Here is a 15,742-nt window from a genome sequence, read left to right as displayed (position 1 = left end):
CTTTCATAACCTTTTTTTTGTTTTTTCCACATACCTTTTATGTGGTGTTTTTTCTGAAATACTAAAAACATCAAAAAGGAATTGACACTGGTCACGAGATTAATATGTTAGTCCAATAGAAAACAATAACCCAAAGTGTATGTAATTGATACAATGTAGCATGAACCATACAAAAATTATAGACACATTGAAGACGTCAAATGGCTTTGAACCGAATTTCCAGCGAAGTACCGCCATAGGTTTGTTGGAAGTTTTGCCTCAGATTACAAAGTGCTGGTGGTGAAAAATTGCATGATATATAGCTAGGGGCACACCCCATGCATGTGTGCCATGCGTCCCCCTGGTCCACCCTTTGGCATGCTTCATCCTCGAGTGAAATATTGACGCCTGATTTTTGTTTCTTACATTTTTTGGAGTCCGGGAAGGTTCATATACCCACACTCGTTAAAACATGGAAAGTGCCTTCTCGGTAATAATTATTAGGTTAGTCTAAAATATAAAATAATGCAAAAATGACATGAAATAAGCCTGATATCCCACTAAAATATTCAATGGCTTATCGGAGATAACATGTAATAAACCACCTCGGTGAGCATCGTAGCTCCTTCGTAAGAGCCATTGATGGTCAACCATGTGCCTATTTGCAGCTACCAAATCTCCACCTCTCCTCTACCGCCACCATGTTCCTTCATAAAGTAGGGGGACCAAAGATCCTCCAAAACAAGAACTGTACAAAGCTTGTTTGACGAATTGTCGATGATGCTCTTGCGACTACCTCTAGCTTCAAGCTAGCACAAACCAGGAATATGATCGTCGCTAGCCACCAGTTATTTCTTGGACATGGTGGTGGCCTGCTCCACCCCGACATAGCGCCAAACACCTATAAGGAAAGACTTGACCTCAACCTAGCATGCACATCACTTCTCCGTGTGCTTCTCTTCTCACATGTCTCTACTCTGTCCGACCTCATTGCCGGAGAATGTCGGCTCTTCGCCACCTAAAGTTGTAGGTGGTTCCAAGGGTTGGTGAAAGATCGTGGATGTCGCCTAGAGGGGGTGAATAGGTGCTTTAAAATAATTATGGTTTTGGCTTGAACAAATGCGGAATAAACCTAGCGGTTAATTTGTCAAGCACAAAACCTACAACAACTAGGCTCACCTATGTGCACCAACAACTTATGCTAAGCAAGATAAACAACTAAGTGATAGCAGATATATGACAAGAAACAATATGGCTATCACAAAGTAAAGTGTATAAGTAAAGGGCTCGGGTAAGAGATAACCGATGCACGCGGAGACGATGATGTATCCCAAAGTTCACACCCTTGCGGATGCTAATCTCTATTTGGAGCCGCGGTGTGGAGGCACAATGCTCCCCAAGAAGACACTAGGGCCACCGTAATATCCTCACGCCCTCGCACAATGCAAGATGTCGTGATTCCACTAAGGGACCCTTGAGGGAAGTCACCGAACCTGTACAAATGGCAACCCTTGGGAGCAGTCACCAAACCCGTACACTTTGGCAACCCTTGGGGGCGGTCACCGGTACTCGTCAAATTGCTCGAGGCGATCTCCACAACCTAATTGGAGACCCCGACGCTTGCCCGGAGCTTTACACCATAATGATTGAGCTCCGAACACCACCAACCGTCTAGGGCGCCCAAGCACCCAAAGAGGAACAAGCTCAAGGGTACCAAGCACCCAAGAGTAATAAGCTTCTCAACTTGTAACTTCCACATATCACTGTGGATAACTCAAACCGATGCACCAAATGCAATGGCAAGGGCACACGGAGTGCCCAAATCCTTCTCTCCCAAATCCCACCAAAACAACTAATGCTAGGGAGGAAAATGGGAGGAAGAACAAGAAGGAGAACCCCAAGAACTCCAAGATTTAGATCCAAGGGGTGCCCCTCACATAGAGGAGAAAGTGATTGGTGGAAATGTGGATCTAGACCTCCTCTCTCTTTTCCCTCGAAAACTAGCAAGAATCCATGGAGGGATTGAGAGTTAGCAAGCTCGAAGAAGGTCAACAATGGGGGAAGAACACGAACTCAAGGGATAAGCCTCAATGGGGAAGAAGACCCACTTTTATAGGAGGGGGAAAATCCAACCGTTATCGTCACAGTACGCACCGAGCGGTACTACCGCTCCAAGGAGCGATACTACCGCTAGGGTGGCAGTAGCCAAAATAAACACTACTGCAACGGGGCAACAAGGCGTACTACTGCCGGGGCGGTACTACCGCCTGAAAGGATCGATATAGTTGACTAGAGGGGTGGGGGTGAATAGGCAACTAACAATTTTTTAACTTTTCTTTACCAAATTAAACTTTGCATCAAAGTAGGTTGTCTAGATATGCAACTAGGTGAACAACCTATATGATGCAACAACAACAACAACAACAACAAGCACACAAGAAAGCAAGGGATATAACATAAGTAAGCTTGCAAAAGTAAAAGCACGAGATAACCAATAGTTGAGCCAGTGAAGACGAGGATGTGTTACAGAAGTTCCTTCCTTTTGAGGGGAAGTACGTCTCCGTTAGAGCGGTGTGGAGGCACAATGCTCCCCAAGAAGCCACTAGGGCCACCATATTCTCCTCACGCCCTCACACAATGCGAAATGCCGTGATTCCACTATTGGTACCCTTGAAGGCGGCGACCGAACCTTTACAAACAAGGTTGAGGCAATCTCCACAACTTAATTAGAGGCTCCCAATGACACCACGAAGCTTCACCACAATGGACTATGGCTCCGAGGTGACCTCAACCGTCTAGGATGCTCAAACACCCAAGAGTAACAAGATCCGCTAGGGATTAGTGGGGGGAATCAAATTTCTCTTGGTGGAAGTGTAGATCGGGGCCTTCTCAACCAATCCCGAGCAAATCAACAAGTTTGATTGGCTAGGGAGAGAGATCGGGCGAAAATGGAGCTTGGAGCAACAATGGAGCTTAGGGATGGAAGAGGTAGTCAACTAGAGGAAGAAGACACCCCTTATATAGTGGAGAGACAAATCCAACCGTTATCCACTTACTCAGCCCACGACCTGCGGTACTACCGCTCCAGACAAGCGGTACTACCGCAGGGGCTCACGGTACTACCATGATGGACCACGGTACTACCGCTGCAACGGCAGGGGCTAGTCCAGGCCAGAGCCACCAAGGCTGAGAGCGGTACTGCCGCTGACGCGGTACTACCGCTCCCCCTTACGGTACTACCGCAAGGCCAGAATGGACTAGGCTGGGAAGGGCACGGATGAATAAAAATACATCTGTGCCTACTTCCGCTGAAAATCGAACAGTGCAAAAATCCGACACGGTACTACCGCGCCAGGCATGCGGTACTACCGCGCAGGGAGCAGATGTAAAAAATTACATCCGCCCCTACTTTCGCGCGTGCTACTGAGCCAGACCAGGACTCACGGTACTACCGCACGCTTGGGGCGGTACTACCACGTAGGCACGGATGTAAAAAATTACATCCGCCCCTACAGCCGCATGAGAGGCTGAGCCTAGCCTTAGGCCACGGTACTACAACTCCATAGGAGCGGTACTACCGTGTGCACCTACGGTACTACCGCAAGGGCTTGCGGTACTACCGCAAGGGCTTGCGGTACTACCGCAGGGGCTTGCGGTACTACCGCAAGGGCTTGCGGTACTACCGCAGGGGCTTGCGGTACTACCGCTCCTCAGAATAGCAACACTAGGAATCCTTCTTTTTGCACAATAATGGAGATAACGGAGGATGCTCCAAAGCGCAAAGGGAAAGGCGGGGCAAAGGGAGAAAACGTGTACGTGATGATTCCACCCAAACCTTTCCACCACGGACCCCCTTTTAATAGTACGACTATTCTACGACTCAAATCCACCAAAAGAGACATAGAACGCCGCCGTCTTCAATAGTCTTCGAGGGGTACCAAACCTTCTTGTGCCTAACGACGAAGTGACTGAAATACTCAAGGCACACGGTTAGTCTGCAAAAGCATTGTCATCAATCACCAAAACACCTTAGGGATAAACATGCCCTTACAATCTCCCCCTTTTTGGTGGATTGATGACAATACGGGATTTGCACAGAGGGAAAGAGTATAACACAAGCAAACCCCACATCTCTAGAATATAGACGAGCTCCCCCTAGATTCATGCTAGAGAGTAAAGTGCTTTGGACCGCATGGCACGAATACTAGGATCACCACTCCCCCTATATTTTAGAGACAAAGCATATCTTGCAATAATAAGGCTAACACTAAACAAGATAATAAATATGAGCATAACATAAATAGCACGATATAGCATAAGCTCAATAAGGTAATAAGGTACGATAGAGTGCATATGTCTTACACCATATGATAGACCAAGTCTCACGAGCAAACTAAACCAAAGCAAGCAAGGTTCAACGGAACAAACACGAGCAAAGCAAACACAAGACACAAGACTCTAGCAAATCCCTACACTCTCTCCCCCTTTGGCATCGAGACGCCAAAAAGGCAGAGAGGACACCTACACACAAGTGGTGGCTCAAGCGGAGTAGTCAAACGCACGGTCCTCGTCAGACTCGGCAGCAGGAATGGTCTCCTCGACGTCCTCCTCAGAATCAGTCCACTTGAAGCCTTGTTTCGCCATCCACTCAGCCTATGGAGTGATGCGATCCTCAGAACCGCCAGAAACATCCTCTCCAAACAGCCTCATGATCTTCTTGTCACGGCAACGACTCTCCTTGGAGGAAACATGAGACCTGTACTGACCCTTGGCCTGCATGCAGAACAAGGTCTTCATCTTGTTCTTCAGCCTCTTAGCCCAAGATGGCTCAGAGGTGGGAGGGGTGTAACCCTCATAGCTGACCTCATCTGCTGGCTCCTCCTCATCCTCATCTGCATCCACATCCATGGCAGCCGCAGCCTCAGCACGAGAAGTCGTGTTAGCCCACTGAGCCTTGACACGGAGCCAGATGGAATCATGTCGAATCCAGTCAGGGGCCTCAAAGTCATCCTGAGGGTAGAGCTTCTCCCAAGTTGCTGAGATCAACTGAAACAGATACGGTCCATAGATGGGGACCTTGCGATTGAAGATGGCAAACCAAAGTCCACACCACATGATATGTGAGACATCAAGTGGTAGCGTCTGAGAGTTGCGTGCTTCTTCACATAGGAGCAACATGTCCACAAGATAAGCATGCACCTTGTCATTATCCCCAATGCGTGGGAAGAGAGAGTTGCAGAAGATCCGGTACATGATGTCAAGGAAGGAGTTGAGCACCCAAGAAGACTTGCCACTGGAGAGCTTCTTCTCAACAAGGATGGGCTGAAGCTTGTTCTTGTTGGCTGACTCGGAATTGGCATGAGGACGAACACCTTGGGGTGTAGCGAGCCCCTCATCCGAAACACCAAGCAAAGTCATGAACTCCTTCCAGGTAGCTATCAGCCGCCGACCATTGGTCATCCAAGTCATCGTCCGGTCCTCATTAGGATGAAAGTACACCGAGGCGAAGAACTAAGCCACAATCTCCGGATCATAGTCTTTGTGAAAAGAGATGATATGCTCAATGCCAAACTGCTCCACTAGATCCAGAGCCTCACCAAAGTATGCCCGGTGCTTCTCTTCCCTCATATGATGAATGTCGATCCAGTGCACATCCACATAGATATTCCGCTTGGCCTTTATCACATCTAGATAAATGAGATTCTGCTGCTTGGTCCAGAACAACTCATTCCCTCGAAGGTTGGCACGAGGATTCACATAGGGATTGATCTTCCTTCAAAAGATGAACTCAGCAAGCGGCATCTCATCCATACCCATGACGGGTTCCTTGTCCTTGGTGGCGTTGGTCTTGGTCCTGCGTTGGGGGGCACTGGAGCCCTCGGGAGCTTCATCTTGATTGCGCAGTTGTTTGGAGCCTGTGTCACGGCTTGGGTTGGAACGGCGAGCATGAGCACCTGAGCCACACACCACAAAACAAACACGCAAGAAACGTGAGAAGGATCAGTGCAAAGAACGCAACAAAACAGTGAAACAAGTAGAATTCGCACATGATAATTGCCACATGATAGATTTGACAACAACTGTAGCACTGCTTGGTCGCGCGGAACTAAAAAATTAGTGCCGCTCCAAATTACGGTAGTACCGCGCTCGCGGTAGTAACGCGCTGGAGGTATGGTAGTACCGCACGGGTGGTAGTACCACGCCGGAGGTGCGGTAGTACCGCACGTTTTCAGATCCGAAAACTACCGTGACGACAAAGCGGTACTACGGCCAATCAAATCTACCACGGGACAACATATTATGTATAAACTCTACGCATTACTACTCTCCTCCAACCTACTCTTGCAAAGATTTAGCCTAAAATCTCAAGAACAACTAGCATCTCCCCAAAAACCTAGAAGCAAAGGAACAAGCCAAAAAGAGAGGGATTTGGAGAAAGACCTTGTTCCATGGCAAGAGGAAGTGGTGGGGAACGATCCCACTGGTCGAAATCCGAGGAGAGCATCCGGAGAGGGAGATCCAGCGAGGGTCTCTAGCGTCGTTCGTGGGCAGGAGAGAGAGAGGCGGCGTGAGAAGGAGTGAATGGGTATGGGGGAGTTGGAACTCCCCCTGTCCGCTCTTAACCCCCAAGCGCTCGCTATGCCACGGTAGTACCGCGACTCATTGCGGTAGTACCGCCCGGGCGGAAGTACCGCGCCGTGGGCGGTAGTACTGCTCCACCAGCGGCGGTAAAAAATTACTGTCGTGCTGGTTGTGGTAGTACCGTGCCCTGCGGTAGTACCGTGGCGAACCACGGTAGTACCGTGAACCCAAGAAAATGCAGTTTCAAGCACGGGAGAAAACCACTTTGCACGGAATCTTCAAGAGAATACACACACCAACGAGCTAACAAGCGATACACCGCAAACAAACAAGAGGCAACAAAGACCAAAACGAGACACAACCTCTCCAAGGAGGGGGCGGTGGCCGGAGCCACCTATGTTTGAGTTGATTGGTATGGCACCGCGAAGAATTATCCTTGGGCCCATGACCAAAACTCTTCTTTGAAGCACATGTACCATCAAAAATGGCTAATATGAAAGATTTGATCAATTTATGCATAATGGGGGGAGGGAGAGTTCATTGAGAGAACAACACCCCCCCTATGTCCATGCCTACACCTAAACTAGACAACAAGTTGAGTGTGGTGGGATGTGCAAGGGTTCAAGTCACATTGCTCGAATCAATGATATTTAGCTCATGCCTTAACTCGCGAAATCTTGCTTCATCCAAGGGCTTCGTGAAAGTATCTGCAAGGTTATCATGAGTGTTGACATACTTGAGCTTGATCTCCCCTCGCCTAATATGATCCCGGATGAAGTGATACCGAATCTCAATATGCTTCGTCTTGAAGTGTTGCACCGGGTTGAGAGAAATCTTGATGGCACTTTCATTGTCACACCAAAGAGGCACTTTGTCACAAATGACACCGTAATCCTTTAAAGTTTGCCTCATCCATAAGAGTTGTGCACAACAACTATCGGCCGCCACATATTCCATTTCGATGGACGAGAGAGACACACAACTTTGCTTCTTAGAAGACCAACTCACCAAAGAGCAACCCAAAAATTGGCACCCTCCGGAAGTGGACTTCCTATCCACTTTGTCTCCCGCCCAATCGGAATTCGAATATCCTTCAAGCTTGAAGTTTGCTCCTCTTGGGTACCATAAGCCAAAGTTTGGGGTATGAGCCAAATATCGAAAGATTCGCTTGACCGCCACATAGTGGCTTTCCTTTGGTGCGTCTTAAAACCGTGCATATATTCCCACACTCAACATGGTATCCGGTCTAGATGCACAAAGGTAAAGCAAGGAGCCAATCATGGAGCGATATACCTTTTGATCCACCGCTTTACCATTGGGATCAATGTCAAGTTGGCACTTGGTAGGCATTAGAGTAGAGGCCGGCTTGACATCACTTAGCTTGAATCTTTTGAGCATGTCTTGAGTGTATTTGGCTTGGTTGATGAAGGTACCTTCTCTTCTTTGCTTGATATCGAAACCAAGGAAGAACTTCAATTCTCCCATCAAAGGCATCTTGAACTTAGAGGTCATGAGAGCGGAAAATTCCTCATTGAAAGCTTTGTTAGGGGAACCAAAGATAATATCATCAACATATAGTTGGCATACAAACAACTCCCCTTTGACCTTCTTAGTAAAAAGAGTGGGATCGATTTGCCCAACCTCAAATCCATGATCTTGTAAGAACTCGGTAAGGTGGTCATACCACGCACGTGGGGCTTGCTTAAGGCCATAGAGTGCCTTATCGAGTTGATACACGTGATTCGGAAAGTAGGGATCCTCGAACCCAGGGGGTTGCTTGACATAAACGAACTCATTAATAGGACCATTAAGAAAAGCACTCTTCACATCCATTTGTTGTAACTTAAAGTTGTGATGGGAAGCATAAGCAATCAACAAACGAATGGATTCAAGGCGAGCAACGGGAGCAAAGGTTTCACTGAAGTCGATACCCTCGACTTGGGAGTAGCCTTGTGCTACCAATCTTGCCTTGTTGCGAATGATGTTCCCATGAGCATCTTGCTTGTTCTTGAAAATCCACTTGGTTCCAATGACGTTGTGGTTCCCCGACGGCCTTGGCACCAATCTCCACACCTTGTTATACTCAAAGTTATTGAGTTCTTCATGCATGGCATTGAGCCAATCCGAATCTTCGAGCGCCTCATAGACCTTTTGAGGTTCAACACAAGAGACAAACGCGTGATGTTCACAATAGTTTGCTAATTGTCTATGAGTGCTTACCCCCTTTCTTAGGCTTCCAACCACGTTCTCCATGATATGACCTTGGGTGGTGAGCTTGGAAGCAATCTTCATGGCACGACGCTCTAATTCCTCCTCGAATGTGGAGGGAGGAGGATTAACTTGATTATCTTGAGCGTGGTCTTGAGCTTGCTCTTGATCTTGAACTTGCTCGAGGGGGAGAACTTGACCTTGGGCATCATTTGGTGGTTCAACACCATATTGAGGTTGATCTTGTCCTTGGTCTTGTTTCACAAGGTTGAGGGCCTTCACTTTGTTCTTCGGAAGTGTGTGGGTCTTGGGTTGGTGATGGCTCCACTTGAGTGGAGCATTGTCCTTCTCCTTCCGTCACAAGGGGTTCCTCAATGGGTAGGATATGACCCACACCCATTCTTCTTATGGCTTGGGGAGGAATTTCATCACCTACATCACAAGTACCACTTTGCTCCACTTGGGAGCCGTTATTTTTGTCAAACTCCATGTTACACGTCTCCTCAATGAGTCCGGTGGACTTATTGAGGACACGATAAGCATGAGAGTTTGTAGCATAACCAACAAATATGCCCTCATAAGTTCTAGCCTCAAATTTATACAAACGAACACCTTTCTTGAGAATGAAACACTTACACCCAAACACCCAGAAGTACTTGAGGTTGGGCTTGTTACCGGTAAGTATTTCATAAGGTGTCTTGTTCAAGCCTTTGCGGAGATAGAGCCGATTGGATGCATGACATGCTGTGTTGATGGCTTCAGCCCAAAAGTTGTATGGAGACTTGAACTCCGCCATCATGGTCCTTGCCGCATCCATCAACGTCCGGTTCTTCCTCTCCGCGACACCATTTTGTTGAGGGGTATATGGTGCAGCATATTGATGCTTGATCCCCTCATCACTAAGAAACTCATCCAAGGTGTAGTTCTTGAACTCGGTGCCATTTTCACTTCTTATTGTCAAGATCTTTGCATCATGTTGATGTTGAGCTTCATTTGCAAAGTCGATGACGGTTTGTTGAGTTTCACTCTTCCTCTTGAAGAAATATACCCAAGTGTATCTTGAATAATCATCTACAGTCACCAAGCAATAATTTCTACCCCCAAGACTATCAAAGGATGGAGGCCCAAAAAGATCCATGTGAAGGAGCTCCAAGGGTCTCTTCGAGTAGATGATAGTCGTGGGAGGGTGAGCCTTCTCATGAAGCTTTCCTTCGATACAAGCACTTCAAGCACGATCTTTGGCAAAGCTAACGTTTGTTAGTCCACGAACATGGTCCCCCTTGAGAAGACTTTGCAAAGATCTCATATTGACGTGGGCTAAACGGCGATGCCAAAGCCATCCCACATCAACTTTAGCCATTAGGCATGTCGCGGTCTTAGTGGGTCGCTCCGAAAAGTTAATCACATAGAGACCGTTCTCGACATGCCCAACAAAGGCTACTTTAAGAGTCTTGCTCCACAAGAGGGCCATGGTATCAATATCAAAGAAAGTGGCAAAGCCCACGAGTGCAAGTTGACGAACGAAAAGTAAATTGGATGCAAGGGACTCAACAAGCATGACTTTCTCGATCGTTAGATCATGAGAGATGAAAACCTTGCAAAGACCCAATACCTTAGAAGATTAGGCATCACCCCACTTGACATTGGTGGGCATAGATGGGATCTTTTGCACGTCCACCACCAAGTCCTTGCTCCCGGTGTAGGACCTTGAGAAGAGGTGTCTAGAGGGGGGGGGTGATTAGACACTAAGAGCCAAAGTTGCAGTTTTTAAGTTTCTTTAAAGTTTGAGTGGAGTTTAGGAACAAGTTTAACATTCACAACATATAGCAAGCAAGCATGCAAAGAGTATATGAGCAGCGGAAAATAAAGCATGCAACTTGCAAGAATGTAAAGGGAAGGGATTGGAGGATTCAAACACAATTGGAGACACGGATGTTTTTGGCGTGGTTCCGATAGGTGGTGCTATCGTACATCCACGTTGATGGAGACTTCAACCCACGAAGGGTAACGGTTGCGCGAGTCCACGGAGGGCTCCACCCACAAAGGGTCCACGAAGAAGCAACCTTGTCTATCCCACCATAGCCGTCGCCCATGAAGGACTTGCCTCACTAGCGGTAGATCTTCACGAAGTAGGCGATCTCCTTGCCCTTACAAACTCCTTGGTTCAACTCCACAATCTTGTCAGAGGCTCCCAAGTGATACCTAGCCAATCTAGGAGACACCACTCTCCAAGAAGTAACAAATGGTGCGTTGATGATGAACTCCTTGCTCTTGTGCTTCAAATGATAGTCTCCCCAACACTCAACTCTCTCTCATAGGATTTGGATCTGGTGGAAATAGGGTTTGAGTGGAAAGCAACTTGGGGAAGGCTAGAGATCAAGATTCATATGGTAGGAATGGAATATCTTGGCCTCAACACATGAGTAGGTAGTTCTCTCTCAGAAATAGGATGCTGGAAGTGTAGGTTCAGTCTGATGGCTCTCTCCACGAATGAAGAGGAGGTGGAGGGGTATTTATAGCTTCCACACAAAAGCTAACCGTTACACACAATCTACCAAACTCGATGGGACCGAATTGTTAAACTTGGTCAGACCGATTTAGCAAATAATGTGACCGTTAGGGTTTTCGGTGGGACCGAAATGCAACTCGGTAGGACCGATTCAGTTAGGGTTAGGGCATAAAGTAATCTCGGTAAGACCGATTACACAAACTCGGTGGGACCGATTTTGGTAATAAGCTTTCCAGAGAGTTGGTCAGGCAAACTCGATTGGACCGACTATCAAACTCGGTGGGACTCATTTTGATAATAAGTCAACCAGAAAGTTTGCACTGTAATCTCGGTAGTACTGATTGCTCAAACTCGGTGAGACCGATTCTGATAATGGACATACACAGAGAGATTACAATCCCATCTCGGTGAGACCGAGATCCCTATCGGTGAGACCGATTTGCCTAGGTTTTGTGGCAGTGGCTAAGACATCCAAACTCGGTGGCGCCGGATAGGAAGAATCAGTGGGGCCGAGTTTGACTTTAGGTTTAGGACATATGTGTGGAAGTGGGAAAGTAGTTGAGGGTATTTGGAGCATATCACTAAGCACTTTGAAGCAAGAGGCTCATTAAGCAACACCTCATCCCTCCTTGATAGTATTGGCTTTTCCTATAGACTCAATGTGATCTTGGATCACTAAAATATAAAATGAAGAGTCTTGAGCTTGAAGCTTGAGCCAATTCTTTGTCCTTAGCATCTTGAAGGAGTTCCCACATCCTTTAGTCCATGCCACTCCATTGTTGAACTTATCTGAAATATACTAGATAAAAGTGTTAGTCCAATAAGAGATATGTTGTCATTAATTACCAAAACCACCTAGGGAGCACTTGTGCTTTCAATCTCCCCTTTTTTGGTAATTGATGGCAACATACATCAAAGCTTTAGATAAAGATATAAAAAATAGCAAGTAAAGCTTTGGAAAGACATGTGACAAGCATAGGCTCCCCCTACATGTATGCAATCATGTGAATATGAAATATAGAAGCATGTGATAGCATAACCATGATAGAGTAGGCAATGTGTTACATGTATCTTGGCTATATGCATCAGAGCAAAAAGTATTAAAGAGAACACCTTCATGCCCATGAGTACTTCTTGCAAACAATATGTACATCAGCAAGAATTCCTCATACACATGATTGTGATGCATATACTTACCTTGTGGTCTTGAGTTGGCTTAGGATGGAATGAACCTGTGGAAACAAGGTTAGATAACACAGATGCATCTACTAGCTAGAGCAAACAGAAGAAACCACAAGAATACCAAGACTGGGATGACATGTAGAGAGTGAGTACTGAGTACCACATTGGATTAGACATGTCCCCAAGAGTAAAGATATGCAATGAATTTAAATGATCTCTTTCCCTTAGATGTCTTGCTCCCCCTGAATCTAACATGGGATACTCGGAGAAGATAGGGAACAGAAAATCAGAGCTGAAGGAAAACAGAGCTGAAAGATATGAATGATGATCAGAGCTAATGTATGCTAATGAAAAATGAGCACAATAGATCATATGAACATGTCTCTCCCCTCAAGAAGACATGTGGACATCTCTCCTCTTGAACACCAAGCATCTGGGATCCTTGAGAAATACTTTCTACTTTAGTATTCTCTCCCCCTAGAGATCTCTCTCTCTCTCTTTCCCTGAAGGATCTCTCTCCCCCTGAGAAGGTGATCTCTCTCTCTAAATGATAAGCTTTGATGTGATCTCTCTCCCCCTTTGACATTAATTTCCAAGAAGGGCTTGATAAAGATGTAATCTCTCTCTCCCTCTGGAATCTGTCGTGAATGGGTTTGATCCTTGAGACACAGAACAAAGCAATGATAAGGATGTGATGCTTGTAGAGGACAAGATTCATTGAGTGGAGCTGGATCAAAAGAAACATAGAATAAGTGGCAAACTATTTTTCCTGTTGTGAAATCGGTGGCACCGAGTGGTATGCTTCGGTTGGACCGAGAGGATTCGGTTGGACCAAAAATAACAAATCGGTGTAACCGAGTTCATCGCAGAGAAAACACTTGTCACCTCAGCTCACTAGACTAGTAAGATCTCACAAAGATTTGCAAGGAATTAACTGAAGGATGTGCAAGGAATTTGATGCAGAGAATGCAGAGCAAACAGAAAGAAATCTAGATGAAGTTTTTTTTGAAAGGGGAAACACATATGCATGAGACAAATGCAAAAACACAGAAAAGAATACAAGAGAACTTCATCTAGAGATGGTCGGCGACAAAGTCACCTATGTTAGAGTATATTGACTTAGGAGTCAAGTGATATCACTTGATCATAGGTCATACTCATCGTTTAAGCTCAAAATGGGGTTGCCATTTTTCTTTTAAGTATCTTGATGTATTCACATCTTGTCGAGTTGCTTTAACTCATGACTTGGAGTAAAGCTTCTCTAAGATGGATTAACATACCTTGGTTGGTGGTGTTGTCCATGCAGTTGAACTTGTGTGGGTTGCTCAAGGTTGATGTATCTCATCAAGAATTGGAGCACCACTTGGAGTTTTAGTCCATCTACCTACATGGGTTAGTTCTTGCAAGGAAGAGCACTTGTGTATCCAAAAATGACAATCATGAAGCTCAACATAGAATTTGTCAAAGGATATGTTTGAATGGTTTTGTGCTTCCTTGTCTTCAACCACCTTGTGTAGAGACTTGGTGATGTAGAGATTGCTCAAGATATGAGTAGGTTATAATCTCATGGAATTTGATTCAACCAAGTACCTACATGGGTTAGATAACATGCAAGATACAAATATATCCAAGACATAAGATTTTCATCATAAGAGAAATATCAAGGATTAGTCATAAGCTCATGTCTTGCATGTATCCAATGGAGTATCTACTCCAAGTTTGAAGCATCAATGATGTTCAATTCTCCTATTAACCTGCAAAACACTTTCTCATCAAGAGGCTTAGTGAATATATCCACTAATTGCTTTTCGGTGCGAACATGCTTAAGATCAATGTCTCCCTTAGCAACATGATCTCGAATGAAATGATGACGAACTTCAATATGCTTAGTTCGAGAATGTTGCACAAGATTATGACCAATTTTGATAGCATTTTCATTGTCACAAAGAAATGGAACATGTTTCACATATATCCCATAATCTTTAAGAGTTTGGGTCATCCAAAGTAATTGAGCACAACATGAACCAGCGGCAATGTATTCCGCTTCGGCGGTGGATAAGGATATCGAGTTTTGTTTGTTGGAGGACCAAGACACAAGAGATCTACCAAGAAATTGACAAGTACCCGAAGTGGACTTTCTATCAACCTTGTCTCCGGCATAGTCCGAGTCGGAGTAGCCAACAAGATCGAAAGAGGCCCTCTTAGGATACCAAATGCCAAAATTTGGTGTATGGATTAAGTATCTCACTATCCTTTTCACAGCCTTAAGATGACATTCTTTAGGAGCAGCTTGATATCGTGCACACATGCACACACTTAGCATAATATCGGGATGTGAAGCACATAGATATAACAATGAACCAATCATAGAGAGATAAACCTTTTGGTCAACCGGTTCACCATCTTTGGTTAAGTCAAGATGTCCACTAGTAGGCATGGGTGTAGTCATACCTTTGCATTCTTGCATATTGAACTTCTTGAATAAGTCCTTGGTGTACTTTGTTTGAGAGACAAAAGTACCTTCCTTAGTTTGCTTGATTTGCAAACCAAGAAATAATTTGAGTTCACTCATCATAGACATCTCAAACTTCTCCGACATTATCTTCCCAAACTTTTCACTAAAATGAGGGTTAGTTGAACCAAATATAATATCATCAAGATAAATTTGGCACACAAAGAGTTCTCCATTAACCCTTTTAGTAAAAAGAGTAGAATCAATTTTCCCAATTTCAAAGCCTTTTTCAATAAGGAACTTGGTCAAGCATTTATACCATGCTCTAGGAGCTTGTTTAAGTCCATAAAGAGCTTTGTGAAGTTTGTAAACATGATTGGGTTTCTTAGGATTGACAAAGCCGGGAGGTTGTTTAACATAAACTTCCTCCTCTATTTCACCATTTAGAAAAGCACTTTTAATGTCCATTTGGTACAAGATGATATCATGGTGATTAGCATAGGCAAGTAAGATGCGAATGGACTCAAGTCTAGCAACGGGGGCGTAAGTCTCACCATAGTCCATACCTTTGACTTGTGTGTAGCCTTGGGCGACGAGACGTGCTTTGTTGCGAACTACTTGTCCATCTTCATCTTGCTTGTTGTGAAACACCCATTTGGTACCGATGATGTTGTGGTTGTTGTCGAGCTTCTCAACCAATGTCCAAACTTGGTTCCTCTCAAAGTTGTGTAGCTCTTCATGCATAGCATTTATCCAATCCGGATCTTCCAATGCTTCTTCAACCTTCATAGGTTCAATGCTAGAGATGAAAGAATAGTTTTCAAAAAAGT

The sequence above is a fragment of the Triticum dicoccoides genome, chromosome 7B (genome assembly GCF_002162155.2).
Source record: "Triticum dicoccoides isolate Atlit2015 ecotype Zavitan chromosome 7B, WEW_v2.0, whole genome shotgun sequence".
NCBI lineage: Eukaryota > Viridiplantae > Streptophyta > Magnoliopsida > Poales > Poaceae > Triticum > Triticum dicoccoides.
The sequence above is the reverse complement of the archived record's forward strand: the minus strand, read 5'-3'. Positions refer to the sequence as shown.